The following is a 19,410-nucleotide window of genomic DNA, read 5'->3' on the forward strand; positions in this document are numbered from 1 at the left end:
CCCAGTATTTTGTATGATGTATTCTGCATGTAACTTAAATAAGCAGGGTGACAATATATAGCCTTGCTGTACTCTTTTCCCAATTTGGAACCAGTCTCTTTTTCCATGTCCGTCCTAACTGTTGCTTCTTGACCTGCATACAGAATTCTCAGGAGACAGGTAAGGTGATCATGTCTTTAAGAATTTCCCACATTTTGTTGTGATGTACACAGTCAAGGGCTTTGGCATAGTTAATAAAGCAGAAGTAGATGTTTTTCTGGAATTCTCTTCTTTCTCTATGATCCAACAGATGTTGGCAATTTGATCTCTGGTTCCTCTGCCTTTTCTAAATCCAGCTTGGACATCTGGAAGTTCATGGTTCATGTACTGTTGGAGCCTCACTTGGAGAATTTTGAGCATTACTTTGCTAGTGTATGAGATGAGTCCAATTGTGCAATAGTGTGAACATTCTTTGGCATTCCCCTTCTTTGGCATTGGAATGAAAACTGACCCTTTCCAGTCTTGCGGCCACTGCTGAGTTTCACAGATTTGCTGGCCTATTGAGCGCAGCACTTTTACAGCATCATCTTTTAGGATTTGAAATAGCTCAACTGGAATTCCATCACCTCTACTAGCTTTGTTCATAGTGATGCTTCCCAAGGCCCACTTGATTATTGCCCACCAGGCTCCTCTGCCCATGGGATTCTCTAGGCAAACATACTGAAATGGGCAAGCATACTTGCCATTTCCTACTCCAGGGGACCTTCCTGACCTAGGGATCAAACCCAAGTCTCCTACGTCTCCTACATACCAGGCAGGTTCTTTCTCTTCAAGGAAATTAGAGATACCAAGGGAACATTTCATGCAAAGATGGGCACAATAAAGGACATAAATGGTACCGACCTAACAGAAGCAGGAGAGATTAAGAAGAGGTGGCAAGAATACACAGAACAATACAGAAAAGATCTTCATGACCCAGATAATCACGAGGTATGATAACTGACCTAGAGCGAGACATGCTGGAATGTGAAGTCAAATGGGCCCTAGGAAGCATCACTATGAACAAATCCAGTGGAGGTGATGGAATTCCAGTTGAGCTATTTCAAATCCTAAAAGATGATGCTGTTAAAGTGTTGAACTCAATATGCCAGCAAGTTTGGAAAACTCAGCAGTGGCCACAGGACTGGAAAGGGTCAGTTTTCATTCCAATCCCAAAGAAAGGCAACGCAAAAGAATGTTCAAACTACTGCACAATTGCACTCATCTCACACCCTAGCAAAGTAATGCTCAAATTCTCCAACCCAGGCTCCAACAGTACATGAACCATGAACTTCCAGATGTCCAAGCTGGATTTAGAAAAGGCAGAGAAACCAGAGATCAAATTGCCAACTCCATTGGATCATAGAAAAAGAAGAGAATTTCAGAAAAGCATCTACTTCTGCTGTATTGATTACACCAAAGCCTTTGACTATGTGGATCCAACAAACTGTGGAAAATTCTTAAAGACATTATCACCTTACCTGCCTCCTGAGAATTCTGTATGTGGGTCAAGAAGCAACAGTTAGGACCAAACATGGAACAACAGACTAGTTCCAAATTGGGAAAGGAGTACATCAAGGCTATATATTGTCACCCTGCTTCTTTAACTTACATGCAGAGTACATCATACCAGATGCCAGGCTGGATAAAAGACAAGCTGGAATCAAGATTGACAGGAGAAATATCAATAACCTCAGATTGCAGATGATGCCACCCTTAAGTAAAGAGGAACTAAAGAGCCTCTTGATGAAAGTAAAAGAGGAGAGTAAAAAAGCTGGCTTAACTTCAACATTCAAAAAACAAAGATCATGGCATTTGGTCCCATCACTTCTTGGCAAATAGATGGGGAAACAATAGAACCAGTGAGAGACTTTATGTTCTTGGGCTCCAAAATCACTTCAGATGGTGGCTGCAGCCATGAAATTAAAAGACGCTTGCTCCTTGGAAGAAAAGCTATGACCAACCTAGACAGCATATTCAAAAGCAGAGATGTTACTTTGCCAACAAAGGTCTGTCTAGTCAAAGCTATGATTTTTCCAGTAGTCATGTATGGATGTGACAGTTGGACCATAAAGAAAGCTGAGCACTGAAGAATTGATGCTTTTGAACTGTGGTGTTGGAGAAGACTCTTGAGAGTCCCTTGGACTGTAAGGAGATCAAACCAGTCAATCTTAAAGGAAATCAGTCCTGAATATTCATTGGAAGGACTGATATTGAAGCAGAAACTCCAATATTCTGGCCACCTTATGTGAAGAACTGACTTATTGGAAAAGACCCTGATGCTGGGAAAGATTGAAGGCAGGAGGAGAAGGGGACAACAGAGGATGAGATGATTGGATGGCATCATCAACTCAATGAACATGAGTTTGAGCAAGTTCTGAGAATTGGTGGTAGACAGGGAAGCCTAGAGTGCTGCAGTCCATGGGGTCACAAAGAGTCAGATATGACTGAGCTACTGAACTGAGCTACTGACTGACCTGGGAAGCTGATCACCATTCAAGTACCAGGGATTCTTTCCAGGACAACACTTAATGCCTCAGTGCAGAGGTAGCAAAGCTTTCACTTGCAGGGTATATTAGGTTTTTCAAAGAAACAGCACCAATGGAATATATCAATATATAGAAAAAGTATATAGGTGTGTAGAGATTTGGCTCACATGATTCAGTAGGCTGAAAAGTCCCGCAATTTGCTTTCTGCAAGCTGGAGGCCAAGGAAAGCCAGTCGTTTCATTCCCATCCAAATCCAAAGGCCTAAGAACTGGAGCCAAGGTGAAACCCCTGTCTGCGTCCCACGACCCAAGGACCAGGGGCACTAATGTCCAAGGGCATTAGACAGTGGATGTCCCAGGTCAGGTAGAGAGCACATTTTCCCTTTCTCTGCCTTTTTGTTCTATTCAGGCCCTCAGTGGTTTGGATGATGCCTAATCACAGTGGTGAGGGTGATCTTCTCTACTCAGTCTGCTGATTCATATGCTAATATCTTCCAGAAACACCCTCCAGAAGCACCTAAAGAAAATATTTTATTTTTTAAAAAATATCAAGATATTCTTTAACTGTACTGACAGGAGAATTTCGTGAACAATGGTCAGATCAGTATCAAGGAAAGCAAATAAGCTGATGTTTCACACACTGCAGAGTTTAGAGGCCAATATTTGCAGATGAAAATGAAGAGAAATCCCCCACAAATGAAGTGGTAAATGATGACTTAGAAATAATGTTGTGCCAGATATCTCAGCATCCTTTAGCCCAATCAAGTTGACACCTAAAATCTTTTATTTTTTAAATGTGAATTCTCACATGGGCTAGAAGTTGCCCGATCAACAGGAAATGTACACACTCATTTCACATAACCAGTGGAATTACTCAGAGCTGTCATCCTGAGCTCAAGATTCCTGCATGGTGAAAATTCATCTCTATAGGAACTGTAGGACTGTAATTCATCTCCATAGGAACAATGGATTATATTCATTGGAAAGACTGATGCTAAAGCTGAAGCTCAATACTTGGGCCACCTGATGTGAAGAGCCAACTCACTGGAAAAGACCTTGATGCTGGGAAAGACTGAGGGAAAGAGAAGAAGGGGGTGACAGGATGAGATGGTTGAGTGGCATCAGAGACTCAATGAACGTGAACTTGCACAAACTCCGGGAGATAGCGGAGGACAGGGCAGCCTGACCTGCTGCAGTCCATGGGGGTCACAGGGAGTCCAACACGACTTAGCAACCGAACAACAAAATAGGGACTAACTGCCTTTGGTCACCTAGGCCCAAGCATAATCAGTTTCTCACTGAAACATTCCTCTAGCTTGGAAGGATTCTGGGTTTACTGTGGACAGATGGTCTACAATCTGATTTTTGCTATGATAAAAAAGAAGTGACATTTCTTGTTTCCACATCATAGAATAGAGCAGCAAGAACATTTATCCACTTTTCCTATGTCTTAAAAGTCCATGCAAGTATAAAAACAAGCCAACATAGCCTAACCTAATGACCAAAATCAGTATTAATTAATTGGTTTTAGTTAATGAATCCTATAGCTATGTCCTTGAGTAGAAAGGCATGGCCAGCTAGGGGCAGGTATGCCTTTGGAAAAAAAGCTTTCCTGATGAAGGCTGGCATGGGTGTTTGTCCACAATGGATGTGACCATGGCGTTTTCAGAATTAGTGGCTACAGAGGCCTGGGCAGGGAGTCTGAAGTCAGTCTTCATGTCCAGTCCTGTCACTTCCCGTTTTGGAAGCCCCATCATTCAAAAGACACAGTAAGCAACCAATCCTTCAGGCAGACTCATGTCGTGGTAAGAGGACCAGCTGGAGCAGGTAGCTCTGTTGTGAAAGCTCATCCCCCTCCTGTTTCCAAATAGGGGTGGAATGCCCCACCTCTGAGGCAAGTCAGCAGGTGTCAGAGCAAGGGTGTTGATACAACAATATTGGCACAGCAAAAGCACTGTTTACTATACACATGACGGCTTTTGTACACTCAAGGTGAAACAAAATAAAAGCAGTTAACTAGCCCATGTTATGGCCCTCTAAGAAATACAGAAAAATTCCCACTTCAACTATATAGCATATAGAATTCACAGTATATGAACCCAAGGGGACTGCCATTTAAGATTTAACACGCGCCCCTGGCCTTCCATTCCTAGGTGAGTGCATGCTTCCCTGATGTTTCATTTACGTTTCAGCATTGGTAAACTCTACTTTCATTTATATAAATGCACACTTTACAACAGGATGTTATAGCAGTCTCAAGGGTTCTATTCACCATTATTTGAAATAGATTTATTCCCCTTCAATGACTCTTGCCAGAAAAAAATACTAGTGCTTTTTTCTTTCTTTTTTTTTTCTTCATGAGGCAGGAGCCACTTTGGGGTCGAAGCAGCCAAGTTATTCTCTAATGTGTAAATTACACTTATTTAGTCCTGGGGAGGAAAGTGGCTGGTATGTACATACAGGTCTCACCCTACCAGGGGCTCTTTCATGTGATTTCATGTATATCTCACTAAACCCCATGAGGTACGTCATGTTACGTGTCTCATTTTAATAACGTTTAATCATTAAGAAATGAAAGCACAAGCAAAGTCATGTCCTCATCTGGCAAGTATTGTAGCTGGGGGTTCAGCTCTCCTGTTATGACAACCAGTGCTCCCTTCAGGACACCACACTGCCTTCTTCCATTACGTGTGTGTGTGTGCTGAGTCGCTTCAGTCGTGTCTGACTCCTTCTGACCCCATGGACTGTAGCCTGCCAGGCTCCCCCGTCCCTGGGCTTCTCCAGGCAAGAATACTGGAGTGGGTTGCCACTTCCTCCTCCAGGAGATCCTGCCAGACCAGGGATCGAACCCGCGTCTCTTGCATCTTCTACACTGGTAGGCGGATTCTTTACTGCTGAGCCACCAGGGAAGCCCTCTTCCATTATAATACCTGTGTTTACTTGTGCTTCTCTCACTCCTCCAGTCCCCCCGCATCAAATATAGGGTAAACCAGACTGTGGATGTGGTATTTTTAAAGGGCAGGGAGTGCCAAAGAAGAAGCTAAGCCCCTAGATTTAAAAAAGAAAAAAGGTAATAAAGTAGAGTTTTTGGGAAACCTTGTAAAACAAGAAGGAGAGAGAGAGTCAGGGAGACAAGGGATGAAGAGGAGAGAAAAGGGAAAAACTTGAAATGCTGAGGGCTGGTTTCAATTTATTTTGAAATGAAGGTCAATGAGAACTAATACCATTTCTTTTCTGATCTCTTGTAACTTCCCCACTGGTTGTGTTTTTTGTTATCCTAGTCTTGTACCTACTTGACGGGAGAAAAAAAAGTCCTTTCAAAGATTAAAGAATTTTCCTGTGGCTCTGCTGAGCTGAGAAGCAATTGGAAATTGAATTAGGGGTATAGTGTGTCTGACGTCTGGTGAAAGTGAAAGTGAAAGTGAAGTCGCTCAGTTGTGTCCGACTCCTTGCAATCCCATGGACTGTAGCCCACCAGGCTCCTCCATCCATGGGATTTTCCAGGCAAGAATACTGGAGTGGGTTGCAATTTTCTTCTCCAGGAGATCTTCCTGACTCAGGGATTGAACCCAGATCTCCTGCATTGTAGGCAGACGCTTTAGCGTCAGAGCCACCAAGAAATGAAGACGTCTGGTGGAGACACCTAAATGGAACAGCAGGCCATGACCATGGAAAAGGGCAGATTTGATCATCCCAAGACTTTGGGATAAGAAGAAAAGAGTTGCTCTATTTCTCCTTCAATAATACAATGAGTTAGTTGACACTTTTTGAGTATTTCCATGTTCCCAAAACTGTTGTAGGCATATGCTATCTTTTCATTTAATTCTCACAGAATCCCACGTGATATGTACTGTTATTATCCATTTTATAGAAAAAGAAACTGAGTCACAGAGGAATAACTTGCTCACAATTATATCAGCTTTTTTTTTTTTTTCTGTAGTCTTTTTTTTTTCTCGTCTCACCTCCTATTTTTTCAACCATTTCTTGAAGGAGAAATAGGAATTTACTTACCTTCCTCTTACTCTTTAATCCAATAAAATTTAGCTTTCATCCCTTCCACTTGCCCCCAACAATATACACAAAGGGACCTTTGAGAAGCATCGCCTATGACCTCGACTTCCAACTCTAGTGATCTGTTTTTATTCCTCATCCTGTTTCACTTCTCTGAAGCATTTCATAATGTTGCTACTCCTACTTCCTTTAAATGCACAGGAGCCTCTGCTTGGCTTTGCTCCCGTTCCACTGGCCACTTGCTTTCAATGCTCTTTTCACATTTTTGGACAGTTTCTGTCTCTGTCCTTCACCTCCTCTCTTCTAGTTACAAGTGGGTCTCAGTAAGACATAAGATGTGGAAACAGGAGGACATCAAAATCATCAGGGGGATTTTTTAAATTATTCATTCCCTCTTCCAAGATCCTGGGTGGTCTGATACATCCTACATTCTGTTGGGGAGTGGAGGCAGGGAGATGTATGTCACCCCTCTGGAAATGCCACTGAATTTAACCAAGTAGACATTTGGAAAAAAGAGCTCATCTTTCTTCCTTTCCTCCCCCCGCAAAAAAGGTTACACCTCCCTCACTCCCACCTCCAAAATAGATACTACCAAGAATCATGTTTGCTTTCCTTTCCCTCAGTTTTAAAAATCTTTTACTTTGTGCATGTTGAAAATAATGAAAAGAGGGAAGTAGAGATGGAGAAGAGAAAGGAGAGCAATGGATGGCCCCGGCAGTGTGTTTCTGCAGAACAACATTAGGGTAAATATATAAAGGGAGCTGTAGCCCTGCAATCCACATCTGTTCATCACAGAGAAGTGGGCTGAGACATGTCATAAAGTTGGATCAGTCCAGGATGTTCTGGTATGGGGAGAGGCTGGGTTATGCCATCTGTTGAGATGAGAAAGGAGTATTTGAAATTTCAGCCTTCGTGTGTACAAGCGATTCCCTGCCTTAATTCCCTTCCCTTAAAAATAATGGTAAATCACCTACTTGACTAGTTGTGTGTCAGTGAGCCTAGTTCATTAAATCGTCTTCATGAATAGTAAAACTACTCTTTATTGGGCCATGTATTTTGCTAAGAACTCTATGGGTATTATCTCACTTAATCTATCCAACAACTCCATGAAGAAGATACTATAATTTTATTTCTTTTGCAAAGAACTCAAGAATCTTGCCAGGCACATTTATCCAGAGAGAAAACTAATTTGAAAAGATGCATGCACCCCGGTGTTCAGAGCAGCACTATTTACAACAGTCAAGACACGGGAACAACTTGAAGATCATTGACATAAGACTGGATAAAGAGAATATGATACATACATATACTCAGCCATATAAAATAATGAAGTAATGCTATTTGTAATATGGGTGGACCTAGGGATTACCATACCAAGTGAGGTAAGTCAGACAAAGACAAATATCATATTAAATCACTTATATGTGGAATCTGAAATATAATACAAGTGAATTTACTTACAAAACAGAAACAGACTCACAGACATAGAAAACAAACTTCTAGTGACCAAAGGTGAGTGGGGTAGGAATGGATAAAACTAGAAGTTTGAAATTAGCAGGTACAAGGTACTATATGTAAAACAGATAAACAGCAAGGTCTGACTGTACAGCACAGGGCACTATATTCAGTATTGTTAATAATCTATAATGGAAAAGAATAGGAAATATGTGTGTGTGTGTGTAACCGAATCTCCTTGCTGTACACCAGAAACAAACACACCATTGTAAATCAAGTATCTTTCGATTTAAAAAATAAAATAAGAATCTTGCCAGGGAAGAGTAGAGCAAGGATTTGAACCCGGGTCAGTTCAGCCTGTTCACTTAAGCAATGTTATTCCACATCTAAATATTATTACCCAATGTCATTAGTCATCCAGGAAATACGAATGAAACCCAGAGTGAGTCGCTAGTACACATTCATCAGAATGGCTGAAATTAAGACTGGCAACACCAAGTGCTGGAAAGGATGTGGTGCCACTGTAACCCATAAATTGCTGATGAGCGTATAAAAGGCTCTGAGCACTTTGGAAGAAGTTTGGCAGTTTCTAGCAAATTTAAATATACACTTGCCCTTTGACTCAGCAATCTCACGTCTATATGTTTATCCAAGAAAATTATATGTACACATCAAGATGGGCATATTTAAGAATGTACATAGCGGCTTTTATTTGCAACAGCCCCAAACTGGAAACAGCCTCAGAAGAGATCATAGACCTAGGTAACTTTGCAATTTCAGCCTGGTAAGACCCTGAGCAGAGAACTCAGTTTAACCCACAGAAACCTTGAGACAATAAACATGTGCTGTTTTAAGTCACTACGTTGGGGGTTATTTGCGATGCAGCAATAGGAAATAAATATCCCCTCCTCTCTCTCCCTTCCTTCCTTAGTCTTCTCAATGCTTCAGTCACTCTGAACTTTTCCTCAGTTTCTTATAGACTGTGGTTTTGCAAGGAATGTGCACTTTGCCTCTTTATTCTTGTTGAACATCACCCACCCTTCAGCACCCGGATCAACTAGTCCTTTCCTGGAAGCCTTGACCGATTGTCCCGGGCAGACTTCATTCCTTTCTGTTCTGTACTCCACCACCCCTTGTGAGCTCCCTCTCTCTCTCTCTGTCTTTCTGTGTCTCCTCCCTCCTTCCCTCTCTCCCCTATCCCCCTCTGTTTGTCTCTTTCTCTCTCTCTCATATGCGATTTAACTTACAGAGACCAAGAACTTACATTATTCACATTCATGACACTTAGAACTAGGACAGTGCTTAGAACATAGAAGACATTCAGTACATGGTTGTTGAGTTAATGCACCTATTATTTCCCATTCAAATGCTTCTAAAGTTTTTTTTAGTTTAACAAATATTTATTTTGAGTGCCTCTTATAGCTGCCATGGACAATAAAAAGATTAGGGGGTCATGTTCCCTGTTTCAAGGAGGAGGCATAAGGTTTGCACACAAACAGTAATTATAAGACACAGAACATGACCTCTGTCACCTAAAGAACTGAATCTGCACAGGTTCCGCAGGATGGAAGGGAGCACAGAGTCCATCTCTCAGCCTCATCTGTGCTTTAGGGAGCAACATCTTTCCATCATTATGAAACAGGTTGGAACAAGGAAGGAAAAAAGGCTGCTCTTATCTCTCAGGTGTAATAGATGGCTGGTGAGTTCTGCTCTCCCCACCACCTGCTGCTCTTCCGGGCAGGCTGGAGCAGGACCACTGTGAAAAGGCGTAGCAAAAGAGGCAGGGCACAGAGGGAGAGAGGGAGGGGTGTTGGGCAATGTCAGCTTTGCCGTAAGACACTGTGGACAGCAGGGCCCTGAGAGCGACGCGGAGCCCCAGAGACGTGCAGGATGCACTATGCGGTGCGACTCGAGGGAGCGGGCTCAGCTGCTGCTGGTGTGAAACCCAAGAACACGTCCCCGCAGCTGCGGATGTCAGCATCGCATCATGCGGCCTGCTTGCATTGTGAGTCAGACACCCACATCCTGTTACCTTACAGTCACATTCATTTTATTCTTTGAATGATGTAGCGAAGAGGATATGTCTTTTTTCATTTTTTCCAATAGTCATCTTATTTTTTAGCAGAAAGAATATGCGGGTAAGTTCTGCAGAAATACACCAAATGTGGGCCAGGCTTATTTCCCCCATAAAGCTCCAAAGCCTGTGCCGCACGCCAATTGGTAACTCAACAGGCTTAATCATTTGGTATCACTTAAGCACATTCTTCTTCCAAAAACTCTCCTCTAGTTATTTTGTACCATTCAAATAAACTTGCCGAGAATTACAAAGAACAGCTGTAATATTAAAATTCACTTAAACTTTAAATGAATTAAAATATTTTGATCCAGTTGTTTCTCTGAGCTTACAAAATGTTGTGAATATAAAGTTGCCATTATGTTTAACTCAACTTCATGTTTTTTAAACCTTAGCCACTGAATTAACTAGGCTCAAACAGCTGGCAGATAATTGGATCAATGTAGGTGCTCATAGTGAGCTCTTTATTTTGAATTGAATTTTTTTAGCTCTGGAGGGGAAGGGAGGATGGAAAAAGAAGTCAAGACTTATTGGAAATAAACTAAGACTGAACTAAAACTTATGCTGGGGGTCATGTTCCATGGGGTTTGGGAGTATTTCCTCTGTTCAAACTTCTTTGAATCACTTATGAGCTAAATTTGATAGTACCCGGGTTACCTGGGGTGAGTGTCACAGAGAAGAATCCACCTTATCAGCCACCTCACTGGGGAACCTTCCAACACTTTCCCCAGTTTCTAATGTACTCATTATAGCGATGATGAAACATGTCTTGGCAAAACATCTCCATGTTCAGAAGTAGAACAGCTCCAATGTTCTTGATTCTATTTTAGACTTGTACTAAAGTTATCTGCCCACCGCAGTCTGACTTTTTTAAACCTCATCTGATTTTTTCGGACTTAGTTTGGTCAGCCATACTAATATCATAGGATAGAGAGATAATATTGCCTTCCAGAGTTGGAGTTAAGTATTAGTGACTATACTGTGTTGCTGCTGCTGCTGCTGCAAGTCGCTTCAGACGTGTCCGACTCTATGTGACCCCCTAGACGGCAGCCCACCAGGCTCCCGTCCCTGGGATTCTCCAGGCAAGAACACTGGAGTGGGGTGCCATCGCCTTCTCCTATACTGTGTTAAGCCATACATTTTCAAACCTGGTGGTCTCATTTATGTTGGTAGATGTTTCTGAGGCTAGCATTGGTTTTCTCACAAAATGGCACATGAAACACAGCTTATAAAAATATACTCTCATGATTTGGAAGGTATCAAGGAGTCCTTACAAAAGGTTCTACATTTTGCTTCTGTTCCTTCGCTAGTTTTAACTTTTGTCAGTGGACTTTTGTAATGAACCAATGACTGACTAAACTAAATTCCAGAGCCTCAAAGATCATTTGCGATGGGACACAGAACAAATAAAATGGATATTATGCAAACCAGATAATCCTTCACTTTCATAAATTAATCTCACACACAAAAAAGTCATCATACTTTATAGTAACATCCCTTTTGGAAGTAGGTATATCAACTGATAAATAAAAACCATTTTTGATTTTCCAATGGAGGGATACTTTTTCACTCATCAGACATTTTAGGTTTGGAATTGATTTTTGTATAGCTGAGTTTGTTTTTCATATCCCTCTGAAAGTTAATAAATAAAAATAACATTATGAAATGTAAACTTTGTAAATCCAGTATGATTTAATAGACATAAGATCATTATGCTAAAATAGAATTAGATAGCTATTGTACTAAATCAGGTCAACTGTTTAAGAAAAGTAAGTCACAAAAGATTATTCTAAAAGCAGGGACTTATTTAGGAATATCATATTTACTTTAAGCTCTTAAAATAAACTAGTATTTATTCAGTTTTCATACTTTAGATTGTTGTACTTACTTTCAGAGGCACATAATGTGTAGAAGAGGTGTTTATTATATTTGTTTAAAAGATATGGTTAGAAATCAGAAGAAATCTGAGTTAAAAACCAGCTCCTCCATTTACCCAATGCAAGTTATTAATTACCATTGAGTCTTAGTATCCTCATCTGAAAAAGATCACCAAATTTGTTTCTTAGCGTTGTTTTTGAACGGAAAATAATAACATATTTTTGGACATAGACCTATTATGGTACTTAGCATGTATATGTATATATATGTATATATATAGAGAGAGAGATCATATATGTGTTTGTATTTATTTTACATATGTACCAACTGCAGACTAATTTCTGAATATATTCCCAAGATAAACTGGAATGGATTTACTAAATACTAAATAAATAGTGGAGCCCATTTTATGCCAGTAAACCAGGGAATAAGAAGTATTGTCATGCACTGGAGAAAATAAGATTCATTTGCTCTTAGCCACTGTGCCAACACCTTGAGAAAGCTCATGGAGCCTCTTCCTGTCCGCCTGGGTCCCCTGACCTACAAAGACACACCAGGCAAGCATACTCTGGCTCATCTCTCAGCCAGCTCACCCAGACATAGAGAGGAAGCATCAGTTGCTCAGTCGTGTCTGACGCTTAGAGACCCCATGGACTTAGAGACCCCCAGAGAAACAGAACCAATAGGATGTGTACGAACAGGGAGGTTTTATTTTAAGGAATTGGCTCACGTGATTATGGAAGCTGCAAAACTGAACGCTGCAGGTGGGCGAGCAAGCTGGAGAGCCAGGGGAAAGCCAAGTTGCAGTCCAAGTCAGAGCCTGTCTATTAAGGCCTTGAACTGACTGGATGAGGCCCACTTACTTTACGGAAGGCAATCTGCTTTACTCAGTATCTACTGAATCAAATGTTCATCTCATCTCAAAATACAGAAACATCTTCACAGAAAGAGCTACAAAAATGTTAGACCAAATACCTGGGTACTGCAGCCTTGTCAAGCTGACATAAAATTAACCATCACCCATTCCATGGACATCATCCTCAACAGCTAAGATTACAAGCTTCAGAGCCAGGTAGAAATGTGTACAAACTTTGAATCTTCAATTTATCAGCTCTGTGAAAATTCTGTGAATTTTCTAAACCTTATCTGTAAAACAGGAACGGAGTGCCCACAGAAAAGGATTGTTAGAATTATTGTAAGAAAAAAAGTTAAATCATGATGCAGATGATGTGTTTAGAACTATACCCAGCATACATTACACATTCAATAATGAGTAGCATCTTTTCCTGGTGAAGACAAAACAAGAAGTTTGGTTAAAAGGAGACAAGATCTGAAGATCTTCTGATGATTCTGTCTTACTTGGCTCCTCAACCTATCTCAAATTATAGTTCCTCTAAGTAATGCCTTTTTTGTTGTTGTAAAAATAAAATAAATAAAACACTCCATTTCATATTTTGTAAAATGCACTTCCCTCCCAATCTGTCTTCCTGTACCTTTTCCTTCATGTCTATCTGCTCATTGCTATTCTCTTCTACACATTTTTGTTCCAGAGAATTGTTAGGTGTAGGTCAGTAGATGTCACAGGGATAACAAAGGTAGGGAAAAACTTTCTGCACTTCTCTCCTTGTAAACACAAAAATTAATCATACTTTCTTTATCAGTAAGCAGGCCAAACAAGTTAACCCTGCACTTGAACTTATTCCCTCCCACAAATAAAGTGTTGAGGTGGGAATGTTGATGAATGTATTCAAACAGAAATGTAATAGTGTGACTTTCAAAAGCAGATCACTCTCTTCATTTCCTTACAGTTAGACCCACCAGTATGCACACAAACACACAATCACAGTTCACACCAGTGTTACAGAATATCCTAGCAATGGCATGTTTTTACCCAAACGGAGAGTAGCAGTTTCCTTTGTGTGCTAATCCTCAAATTATCTTTGCAACAATCCATTCTCTATCCCAACCTACGTCGTCAGGAAGGTATGCTGCCGCTGCTGCTAAGTCAATTCAGTTGTCCGACTCTGTGCGACCCCATAGACGGCAGCCCACCAGGCTCCCCCGTCCCTGGGATTCTCCAGGCAAGAACACTGGAGTGGGTTGCCATTTCCTTCTCCAATGCATGAAAGTGAAAAGTGAAAGTGAAGTCACTCAGTCGCGTCTGACTCTTAGCGACCCCATGGACTGCATGCAGCCTACCAGGCCCCTCCATCCATGGGATTTTCTGGGTAAGAGTAGTGGAGTGGGGTGCCATTGCCTTCTCCGAGGAAAGTATGAGTGACAGTACAAAATGTTTGACCTCAGACTTTTCCCAAGTTTACTATAATTATATATGAATGTGGACATTGCTCCTGTAGTTCAGAGGAGAAATTATGATTAGCCTTAATAACCAGGTAGTTTAACAACAGCTACTGAGCGTTTAGTATATTCCAGATACTTTTCTAGTAATGTGTGTGTGATTTAATTTTCATAACAACACTCTGAACAAGGAATTATTATTAGGTTCATAGCACACACGGGAGGGCTTCCTAGGTGGCACTAGTGGTGAAGAACTCACCTGCAACGCAGGAGACATAAGGTATGTGGGTTCGATCCCTGGGTCAGGAAGATCCCCTGGAGGAGGAAATGGCAACTCACTCCAGTATTCTTGCCTGGAGAATCCCACGGACAGAAGAGCCTGGTGGGCTATGGTCCATGGGGTGTACCACAGATGGGGATTCCCAGGTGGCTAAGTGGAAAAGAATCCACCTGCCGGTTTTGATCCCTGGGTCGGAAAGATTCCCTGGAGAAGGACAGGGCAACCCACTCCAGTATTCTTGCCTGGAAAATCCCATGAATAGTGGAGCCTGGTGGGCTACAGTCTGAGGGGTCACAAAGAGTTGGACACAACTGAGCGTTCACGCATGCATACCACAGATGAGAAAACGGAAGCTTTTAAGTTTTAGACAGTCAGTTTTTTTTTTTTTTAATTTTAAAATCTTTAATTCTTACATGTGTTCCCAAACATGAACATGTTCGGAAGCTTTTAAAGATAAGGCGCTGGACAAGGTCACAACAGAAGTAGGTGCTAGAAAAAGGCTTCCAGTCAGGCATTCAGGTTGCAGCAGTCCAGGCACCAACTTCCCCCATCTTCAAGGTCAGGACTTGAAAAACCCACTGGCTCATTTTGTAGAAGATGACACTGAGGCGAAGCAAATGCAAAGTTCCCTAAAATACTAGACACATACAAGATGTCTGTCCTACCATCAGTGTTTTCTTCTCTAAAGGGAGACAGTAGCTGGGAGAGCAATAGGAAATTGTTCACTTCAGTGGAATGCCAGACGCAGATAGGGAGATTAGAAGCCTATTACGAACATAGCTTTGGGGCTGATGGAGGAGAGAATGTGAAGCATATAGATAAAAGGACAGAGAACCGGAAAGAGGTGAAGACTAATTTCTCAGTTTCCTTTTTCTCTGCATTATTCTAGAAGATAGCTGAAAGCTGGGAAGTTCTGTTTGAGCTTTGGTGTCAAGCCTGAGCCCAGATCCCTGGTGTACGAGGATCGTGAAGCAAGGCTTAATCAACTATTTCCACTCCATGCTTAGATGAAAACATGGGCCTTTTTTCCCTCCTTTCTGGATATACTGTTTTGAACTCTTCCAACACTTAATTGCCACAATGAGAAATAATGAGAAAATTAATAATAAAATGATGCTTTTAAGATTTTCCTGACAAGTTTGAAAAGCAGATCTAGCTGTAGATACTTAGCAGTGATGAACTATTGAACCCTGGGGAGTCACTGGTTGATCCTTGGGAACAAGTTACAGTCACTGACAGCTGATGACTTCCAAGGAAGTTAAGTACTAGCCTTCAGTTCAAATAATTTATTTTATATTTTGGCCAGTTCACTTGGGAAATTTCTGTACCTTACATGTAAGTCAATAAAGCATAGCTCTCAAAAATTTAGAGAAACATATATCAGTTTTATTTGAAAATTGAGAAGATGGGAATTTGACTAACATAACTCCAGGGGGAAAAAAAAATAGAAGAAAAAAAATTGAATCACTTATAATGTTAAAAATCCACTCTTTCAATTTTGTTCCAAGTATCACAGTCTGAGGAAGGATAGTTCATTTGTGTTGGGTTATTTATTCATTCGATCTTTAAAATAATTTTAAAGTACTTTCTTTCTCAGTACTATCCCCAGGCATAAGCACAAATCAGAAGAAAATATTAATTAAATTGCATAATAGTCAATACTGTTACAATTTTACAGCTTAAAATTGTACATGAAAATAGCTTTTTTAGAAATGCTACCGCATTAAAAATTCCCATCTTATGGAGAATTCTGATTTTTAAAAGGTAGTTTGCATTGGGCCCTGATGACCAGAACCTGGGTCTAAGTCAAACTGACCCAGGGCTATAATCTTACTTCTTTTGACAGAGGAAAATAAGAGCATGATAATCATGGGGAGCATTTCATCCAGAGCAGCCGAGCTGTATTTATTGCCATCCCAGTGGAGAGTTATTCTGCAAACAGTATTGTTTGCTTCTTTGTAGGCCTGACTCCCTGGGGAAGGAGTTCCACTCACTCACATCTGTATCTCTCTCAAAAAGACAAAGTCCTATACAAGGTAAAGGCTTAATACCAATGAGAGTAACTATCATTTATTATTAATAAGTACCTACTATGGGTCTGTAGTCCTATTTTCTCCTTTGATCCTCATAACATTTTAGGAGTGCATTAGTATCCTCATTGTACAGATGGAGAAACTGAGACCTCAAGAAATTACACATCTTGATTAATTAACTCTTACAGTGATCAGGCCTATGGTCATTATTAGTAAAACATGAAATGACTTGATCCTGGAGTGGTGTTATATCATAAAAGCTAGAAGCTCATTATTTCACACAGTGGATTATCTTATTCCCTGAAACATTAACATCCATCTGTGATTTTGCATGGGCTTCCCAAGTGGCTCAATGGTAAAGAATCCACCTGCCAGTGCAGGATATGGGTTCGATCCTTGGGTTAGGAAGATCCCCTGGAGGAGGGCATGGCAACCCACTCCAATATTCTTGTCTGGAAAATCCCATGGACAGAGGAGCCTGGTGGGCTACAGTCCATGGACTCACAAAGAATCGTAACATAACTAAGCAACAGCACACAAACACACACGTGATTTTGCATAAGGTGAAAAACAGCTCTGGCAAACCAAGCAGGGATCCTGACAGTTAACCTTTCCAATATATATTTGGACAAGTTTCCTAGGAATAGTAAACCACAGAACTGTGCTTTGAAAAGTCCATCCATGATGTAAGTAATGACCTGTCTTCCCATCGCAACCTCTGCAGGTATAGGCCGTCACCGTTCGCTGTGTCTAGAAGGGAAATCTCACAGTCGAACAGATTTTTGAATCAGAACACAACAATAGGCCAGACAGTACAGTGCTGGGGAGGTACTTCCCACAGAACACTAGACATGTAGGTCACTGTCGAACAATGGAATCTGTGCCTACAATATAATTTGGTTGTTTAGCGTCCTCGAGCCTCAAACCTCCATGCCTTTCCCTGGAGGTCTGTAAAGGGATGGTATATTTCCCCCCACTTTAATAAAATTTAAAATAAAAAACTTAATTTGAGCATAAGCATGGGAGTCAAGTGATTCCCAATGAACCACATGCCATTTTGAAACAATGCCTTTGCCCAGTTTGACATGAAATGCATGACGTGTCACACATGTTTCTTCTCTAATGAAAAGTGCAAGACTATCCACCACATACTTGGGGCCCTTCCTTTCTTCCGTTTCAAGCTTTTATCTTTTTCGTGTCAACCCTCTCACTTTGCAGTGTTAATCTCTAAAGTCACTGGGTGCTTATTGTTGTTTTTTTTTTTTCCATTTAAATAAAGCATTATAAAAGGAAAACATGTTAAAAAACTAAGATCATTGATATTCAACTACACACACAGAGCAAATGAAAAAGAATTTAATCAAGCCATGCTGTTTGCTGCAAAGTGTTAGATTGGCTGACAAGAGATTGTTTTATAATTTTACCTTATGCTTTTTATAGATTTTTTAAAAAAGCATCCTTATCTAATTCTAAAGAATGAGCAATTCGACTTTTTTTGGAAAAACATAACTTACACAAATCTGTTCAAGAGGAATAACTATAGTAACATTTAAAGCTTGCTTCCAGAATATACTTTTTAAATAGTTTAAAAATATTTTATTTAATGTCTTATATTTGAATGTATATTTTAACAGCTCAGTTTCTGAAAAAGAAATGTAATATTTAAATCTTCATCAATAGTTGAGAAATTATTCAGAAATACAGTAAGTACTAGAAGCGCAAAATGAATTGTACCCTTTCCCAACAAATCCTTTCATAGTGTTTAGCAATATATTTGAAAAAAAGGGTGGTATTAATTGTTTGATAGGGCCTCTCTGAATTCTGAGATTCTGCTGCTTTTTTCACTTTAATCAAAATGAAGTTTACCCTGATATAGCACAGATCTCGGGCACCCCTCGACTGTTGCATGGAACAGATGTTTTAGAATTCACATAATAACAGATGGACCTCTTTTATGAAAGCTTCCTAGAATGAGGACTTTGGAGAAACTGGTCATATTTATATTAAAGCTTTTCATTCAGCAGGACAGTATTTGCATTTTTGCATTTATTTCATCTGGCAATTGGAGAAGGCAATGGCAACCCACTCCAGTACTCATGCCTGGAAAATCCCATGGATGGAGGAGCCTGGTAGGCTGCAGTCCATAGGGTCACTAAGAGTCAGACACGACTTCGCTTTCACTTTTCACTTTCATGCATTGGAGAAGGAAATGGCAATCCACTCCAGTGTTCCTGCCTGGAGAATCCCAGGGACAGGGGAGCCTGGTGGGCTGCCATCTATGGGGTCGCACAGAGTCAAACATGACTGAAGCGACTTAGCAGCAGTAGCAGCATCTGGCAATCTCATATTGATTTTTTTTTTAATCAAATTTCTTTCAACTTAATTATATATTCTATTTTTCTCAAATTACACTCCTAACATTTGGAATGTTGAGTCATCAGGGCTGAATCTAAGAGTTAACTTTTTTTTTTTGAGCTATCATCTCAGATAATAGTCAAACAAAGAAATAGTGTCAATCAGAATCCATCATAAAACAGAGACCTTAGAATAACTGGCACTCCAGCCTCTAAATAAGCCAGAGACAAATGGGTGACCTCTCCTAGGTTAAACCCTAGATGACCCCAGAAGGGTATAATTTGGCACATGTCTCTTGTGTAAAGAAAATAAGATTCATCCTCTCAGAGTTGAAGGCTAATGCCAACTCATTCCCTCACCAACCCTGCAACCTGTGAACCAATCCCTCCCAAGTGTCCTGGCCTGGATTGTTGATGAGATTGTTGAGAGTTTGAATATTTTTTGTAATCATCTGCTATTGCTAATGTTTACTTAGCCAGTCCCCGGATATGGGGTATTTTCAGAGGCATGCTGACTCTTT

This window comes from Capricornis sumatraensis, chromosome 4 (genome assembly GCF_032405125.1).
Source record: "Capricornis sumatraensis isolate serow.1 chromosome 4, serow.2, whole genome shotgun sequence".
NCBI lineage: Eukaryota > Metazoa > Chordata > Mammalia > Artiodactyla > Bovidae > Capricornis > Capricornis sumatraensis.